General features: G+C 45.5%; 1 non-coding gene across 1 annotated transcript; it reads right to left on the bottom strand.

Moving 5' to 3' along the window:
- Positions 1–1,759: 1,759 nt before the first annotated feature.
- TRNAR-CCU (transfer RNA arginine (anticodon CCU)) lies at positions 1,760–1,832 on the bottom strand. The gene has a single exon. It is a non-coding gene; the product is annotated as a tRNA-Arg (tRNA).
- Between the last annotated feature and the right edge of the window lie 5,327 nt (positions 1,833–7,159).

Here is a 7,159-nt window from a genome sequence, read left to right as displayed (position 1 = left end):
CAAAATGTTCTTCATGTGTCTTTGCATCATTTTCAGGTGAGTTTCGCTGCCATTTTATATATTAGGGTAGCGTTCCGGCCCGTTGCGGGTACTTTTTCGTGATAAAATGTAGATTTTGGGCAGTAATGGGTTAATGACAGCATATTGGTGCACCTTTCTCATTTCAAAATGTTCTTCATGTGTGTTTGCATCATTTTCAGGTGAGTTTCGCTGCCACTTTATATTTTAGGTTAGCGTTCCGGCCCGTTCCGGGTACTTTTTCGTGATAAAATGTAGATTTTGGGCAGTAATGGGTTAATGTCAGCATATTGGTGCACCTTTCTCATTTCAAAATGTTCTTCATGTGTGCTTGCATCCTTTTCAGGTGAGTTTCGCTGCCGTTTTAAATATTAGGGTAGCGTTCCGGCCCGTTCCGGGTACTTTTTCGTGATAAAATGTAGATTTTGGGCAGTAATGGGTTAATGACAGCATATTCGTCCACATTTCTCATTTCAAAATGTTCTTCATGTGTGCTTGCATCCTTTTCAGGTGAGTTTCGCTGCCGTTTTATATATTAGGGTAGCGTTCCGGCCCGTTCCGGGTACTTTTTCGTGATAAAATGTAGATTTTGGGCAGTAATGGGTTAATGACAGCATATTGGTGCACCTTTCTCATTTCAAAATGTTCTTCATGTGTGTTTGCATCATTTTCAGGTGAGTTTCGCTGCCATTTTATATTTTAGGGCAGCGTTCCGGCCCGTTCCGGGTACTTTTTCGTGATAAAATGTAGATTTTGGGCAGTATTGGGTTAATGACAGCATATTGGTGCACCTTTCTCATTTCAAAATGTTCTTCATGTGTGCTTGCATCCTTTTCAGGTGAGTTTCACTGCCGTTTTATATATTAAGGTAGCGTTCCGGCCCGTTCCGGGTACTTTTTCGTGATAAAATGTAGATTTTGGGCAGTAATGGGTTAATGACAGCATATTGGTGCACCTTTCTCATTTCAAAATGTTCTTCATGTGTGTTTGCATCATTTTCAGGTGAGTTTCGCTGCCATTTTATATTTTAGGTTAGCGTTCCAGCCCGTTCCGTGTACTTTTTCGTGATAAATGTAGATTTTGGGCAGTAATGGGTTAATGACAGCATATTCGTCCACCTTTCTCATTTCAAAATGTTCTTCATGTGTGTTTGCATCATTTTCAGGTGAGTTTCGCTGCCATTTTATATTTTAGGGCAGCGTTCCGGCCCGTTCCGGGTACTTTTTCGTGATAAAATGTAGATTTTGGGCAGTATTGGGTTAATGACAGCATATTGGTGCACCTTTCTCATTTCAAAATGTTCTTCATGTGTGCTTGCATCCTTTTCAGGTGAGTTTCGCTGCCATTTTATATTTTAGGGTAGCGTTCCGGCCCGTTCCGGGTACTTTTTCGGGATAAAATGTAGATTTTGGGCAGTAATGGGTTAATGACAGCATATTCGTCCACATTTCTCATTTCAAAATGTTCTTCATGTGTGCTTGCATCCTTTTCAGGTGAGTTTCGCTGCCGTTTTATATATTAGGGTAGCGTTCCGGCCCGTTCCGGGTACTTTTTCGTGATAAAATGTAGATTTTGGGCAGTAATGGGTTAATGACAGCATATTGGTGCACCTTTCTCATTTCAAAATGTTCTTCATGTGTGTTTGCATCATTTTCAGGTGATTTTTGCTGCCATTTTATAGGTTAGGGTAGCGTTCCGGCCCGTTCCGGGTTTTACACACACCCAACAAAATGCCACGAACCACCCCAGATAGGACTCGAACCCACGATCCCTGGCTTAGGAGGCCAGTGCCTTATCCGTTAGGCCACTGGGGCCACTCGACAGAGAAGGGGAAAGTTCTTTCTTTTCCTCTTCTCTCACTGGAGTCACGGGTACTGGCCCACTGAAAAGGGCAAGTTGGCTCACGTCCAAAGCTGCAGTGTCCCAGCACGCGCGGGCAAAAGGCACCTGCTTGCACTCGGCTGGACACTTCCGCTTTATGGGACACACGATGGAAAGTGGACTCAGTTCCCAGACCTAACTCTTACCTGTTTGGTATTCTGACGCTCGATTGTAAAATATGGCCAGCTGGTAAAAATGACAAAGGGCACTCCAGCGCTGGTCCTTTGGCTGCAGGCGGCGTGTCAGCGGCCTAAAACAGCAAGAAATAGCGAGAGAAATAAAGTGAGAAGCAAGCACCTTTTCAATTGGGCTCTCGGGTCTATGGGACTGGTGTGCAGCCTCTTGATCACAAGCGCAGGTCCAGCGTGAAAGGGCGTGGGAGTGGAGTCACTCTGCTATTAATACCTGGTTGGCCAATCCTCATTGCAATGGATGGCCATCTGCAGCTTTACTTGTAGCTCCACTGAAGGTATTTTGTTTTGGGCAAAGGGGTGAGATTGTGATTTCCTCTGCGGCAGATGAAGAGAAAGGGCTTTATGCACTACAGGTCCCTGGACAGGCAAGCAAGTGTGAGCCGGAGACTGTGCTTCAGCTCTGAAGCAGTGTATCGAGAGCCTTCGTGGAGGAGGGGAATTAGCTCAGATGGTAGAGCGCTCGCTTAGCATGCGAGAGGTAGCGGGATGGATGCCCGCATTCTCCAGCAAGACACTTTTTCTTCCATTTGACTATTTTATTCAAAACTCAAATTCTCCCAAATGAGGCATGCGCTGCTTGCTTCAGGGTGCTTACTATCATCCCAAAAGTCTTCCGTCCATTTTCTACTATCCCAAAAAGTCAGATTTTAAGTACAGATTTTAACATTGCTTATGCACCAGAATAGTAACAGATCTTTTGCCCCTCCGCCACCATCTCTGAAGTTAGCACCTCTCCCAACATTTGAAGAGTCAGCCCCCACCCCTCTGCCCTGCCACCACCCATCACCCTGTCGAAATGTAGGTAGGTTGCGCACCTCACGTGACCTCTCTTGCATTAGAGGGCGCTCAACTATTTTAAGTAACCCCCCCCTGCCTTTACATCAAATCTCTACTGCTGATGAAACACAGGAAACAAGTGCTAAAAGAACAGCCTGACATGGGTATGACTTCCCTAGTGAAAGACTTTGCCCGGCATTCGGGCAATCCTGCACGCCTGTTGGAGAGAGGATAATTTTAGATCGGTGCTGAGCACCTCAAACAAACATGACACCATCAAGGGAGAAGAAACTCAACACGTAGAGTTCCCAAGACAAGATCCAAAGCGAAATCCTCCAACGTCTCAAAGATGGCCTCCCTCACTTAAAAGATAGGCAGATGCGCCAGCCCACGCAGGGGGCGCTAGAGACGCAGCTCACATAGCGGGCCGCCCCTCTGGCTGCCCCCTGCGTGGACTCGCCTCCTCTAGGGAGGAGGCAGTCAGGGTGCCCCCAGAGGGTCCAGCCGGAAACGGCCTGCACCTTCGGGGGCTTAAATAGCCAGGGGTGGAGAGCGCAAGACCTCTCATCTAGCCCTGGCAGCAGTGGAATCCAGGGCAGGCCGTTCTCGCAAGAACGGAATGGTGTGAGATGGCTCACAGTCTTTTGGACATGGGACTTTGTAAGGCGGGATTGGCAGAGCCACCCGGCTAAGGACCATGGTTGGTGCCAGGCAGTCATAAGACCTGAGCAGGGGTGGGGGGGGCGCCCCCATAAGATGATTCCAAATTATGCGACCATATGTTTTTTCCAATAAAATGTTATATATGTTTCCAACTTTCAGAATATCTCCGACTCTATCATTGGGGCAAGCAGGAAATTTTATGCATGTTACTGATATGATGTAAGGGGCCAAGGAGTAGGGGTTAGCCCCGCTATGCACACAGAGCAAGCAGAAAAATACATGCTCTCAAGACCAGGCCGCTCTCATTGAGTAAATTGGATGCATCATTCCGCAGGTGAAATGCCACAGCAATTGAGCACAGTCCAACATTGCTACTGCACACCAACACAACACATCATCCAGATAGATGCTAGCTGTGGTTGCATTCTAAGTTTTAAAACAGCACTGCCACACATGGAGCACGTGGGAGGGAGATTTTGTCAATAAAATCGGGAGAACTGAATATTCTGATTGGATTGCATTGGGGTAGAATTATTTTAGGAGGAAGACAGTAAAAAAAAAGAGCAATATTTTGGATAGAAAAAAACAGTCTCCGCCATAAATCAGGAGGGTTGGCATGAATGCACTACAGATGGTGCTGCTGCACGGTGTATACCAGTCGATGGCAAGCCATCAGATAGACAATGCACGAAAAAAGACGTGATGTTATTTTAAAACATGGGGAAGTTAAAACAAATTTAAACTGTCATGTCAATCAACACATGATTCAATCCATCAAACCGACAGCACAACAGGGTATCTCGATCAACACACAATGTCAAATCGAAGGCAAACTAAGCTCGTTATTAGCATCGTCCCAGACCATGGACCTCCCCATCATCCCTGTGCCAACAAAAGATTCAGATTAACGCAGTCAACTTTGTGTAGATATAAGAGCACCAAACTAAATTATAAAAAGAAAGACACCATCCCACAATGCAGCAGAAATGATACACCTTGAAAATTGAGCCACAATATTGTCTAGACTCGATTTAAACAAGGGATATCTTCAACTTGAACTTAGCCCGGAATCCAGATACGTCATAACCTTCCCAATACGCCTATGACTATTTCACTGCTCCAGGCATCTTAGTTTCGAATATCCTCAGCAGTTGAGATTTTTCAAGAAGAAATACAGAAAGTAATCTGACATATCTCAAACTGCATACACAACAGTGAGAATATCCTGGTATTTGGCACGTCCCAAAAATCTCATGATAACGCTCCACAGTGTGCATGGCCCTGGAAGAAGCACACCTCACCCGGAAGCGCAAAAAAATGTGAATTCAGTAAACACTCTGTGAAATTGTTTGTTAGCTAAAAGCATTACACAAGACCCAGTCAAAAAAAAGGCTTTAACGTCTACACCACATCCATCCTGTGTCACACAACTACGCTCCTTCCTGGGCCTGGCCAGCTAGTGCACGCACTACAATCAAGATTTTGCATCCATCAGCACACCCCTACAACATCTAGTCAAGAAAAATCATGAATTCATGTGGTCACGAAAATGTCAGTGTTTGAGAAAATATGCCATCCCATAGTATCATCTGTCTGCATGTTGTCCCTCAATCCCAACAGTCACACGATGGTCACAGTCGATGCGAGTCCAGTAGGCCTAGGAGTGATTCGGGCACAACACTCAGGTGATTCCGCCTCTCACAGATGCATTGCTTCATATGCCAGGTGAAGCCGCACGCAGACAGAACAGGCCTATGCACAAGCAGAAAAGTCTATCCATTGCATGGGGGTACAAACATTATCATCTGTTCCTGTTTGAAAAACAATTTGTGGTCAACCCTGACCATCAAGCTCTGACTACCATCTATGGCAAAGCAATGACTTGCATGCATCCACACATTGCCAGGTGGGGCTTGCATCTACAGGGCTATCATTTTGACATACTGCACAAGCCAACAAAACATGCAAATGGAGCAGATTTCCTATCTCGGGTACTCATCCCGTCGCATCACACTATTCCGTCAATAGTATATCATTTTATCACCTATGTAGTGCAACAAGGTTGACACGTCTGCTGCCAATATGATGAATCGAATTCCCGGGTACCAGTGGTCATGGGGTGAATATCAGTTTCTAAACCATCAATCAGCCCACACCTCTGATAGATACACCAGAATGGATCCGAACAGATTGGAATAAGCAAGTATACAATTAAAATTATAAACCGCCTTGTTTAATTTTGGTAACGTGGATGGAACAGCAGGCTTATCTCCTCTAAACATTGTGGATCATTGGTTAGTTGCAACACAGCAAAAATACAATTATTACCCAATGATAAAGGGAGTGTCCAGTCAAAGTTGATTACAAATATCTGCTTTATTATTAGCACAACAGACAGTAAAATAACACTACTAAATACAACCCACACTGTAAAGGAATGCAGAGGACAGACAGTTTCAAAGAAGGAAAAGGGATATACTCTGGATACTGACAGGAGGGTAGTCGGTATGGTTAATAACCGCAATAGTTTATTAAGGTTTCTTGGCTTCAGCAGAAGGGGAGAAAAGGATCTTAAAATGTCTCAAGGGGCCTTATGGGCAGGACCAGGGGGGATAGAACCAGAATGTACCTTTTGCTGTAGCTGTTCTTGTTGCTCCACAGGGTCGAAGCGGCTTCAGGACACTTCACAGGCTTCTGTGACAGAGTTTGAGATGGGAGTCAGCTGCCGGTATCAGGCGGCAGGACGGTTCAGTCAGCAAAGCTTGATGAACGTATGCAGGCTGTCCTACACAGGAACTCCGGTTCAGGAATCATTGTCTCTGTGCTGATCAGCAGTTCTGAAGTCCTTGTCGAGACGTCTCAGGTTTCTTTCAGCAACTGCGACTTGACAATGGTCACTGTTGAAGTTGGTTGTGAATCAAGGAACTTGAGTGGTTCGAAAAAATATCCTTCAAGGCGGGTGGCGATTGATGCTTGTCGTTGCACTTCTCCCAGCTTATTCAATGGACTTGTGTCGTCCTTTAAGGTGGATGACCCACAGCTAAGGAGTGTGCTACCTTGTCCTTTTGTTCACATCTGGCACTTCTTGTCCATGGATCTTGCTGAAAGGCCTAGCAGGGCATGATGTGTGTTGGCTGGGTACCGGTTCTGGAGCGGCTGGAGAGTCCTCCGAGTTCTTTTCTTCCCCTGTTCCATAGGAGAAGTTAAGAGGAGGGATATTGTTTCCCTCTTTGGAAATTCCTGGCATTCCTTCACTGGCGGAAGATGTAAGGCAGCCTGTACCTTCAGCCAGGATCCAAGGATGAGTTTTTCTTGCTACTTCTTATGTAGTCTTCAGATCTGCTAAAGAGGGTCTCTGATCCTCTTTTAAAGCTAAGTGGGCCACAGTGATTGGTGTAGGTTAAGTGTAACTTAGCGAGCCAACCCTGGGGTCCCTACTAACAATTTTCAGTATGCGTGAAGTCATCAGCATAGTGATTTGCAACAGGAAAAGGTAAAGGGGTGAAAACAGGAACAAGGGGTGTTCCTGAACAAATATGGCGAAAACCTCCTCTCAACAGAAAGAGCTCTGGGCTCACTCCCTTGTGATACTAAGTCCCACCCATTTGCCTGTCTGCTGTCTCTTT

The sequence above is a fragment of the Ambystoma mexicanum genome, chromosome 5q (assembly GCF_040938575.1).
Source record: "Ambystoma mexicanum isolate Mex_15411 chromosome 5q, UKY_AmexF1_1, whole genome shotgun sequence".
Classification (NCBI taxonomy): domain Eukaryota; kingdom Metazoa; phylum Chordata; class Amphibia; order Caudata; family Ambystomatidae; genus Ambystoma; species Ambystoma mexicanum.
This window is presented reverse-complemented; position numbering and strand designations above follow the sequence as displayed.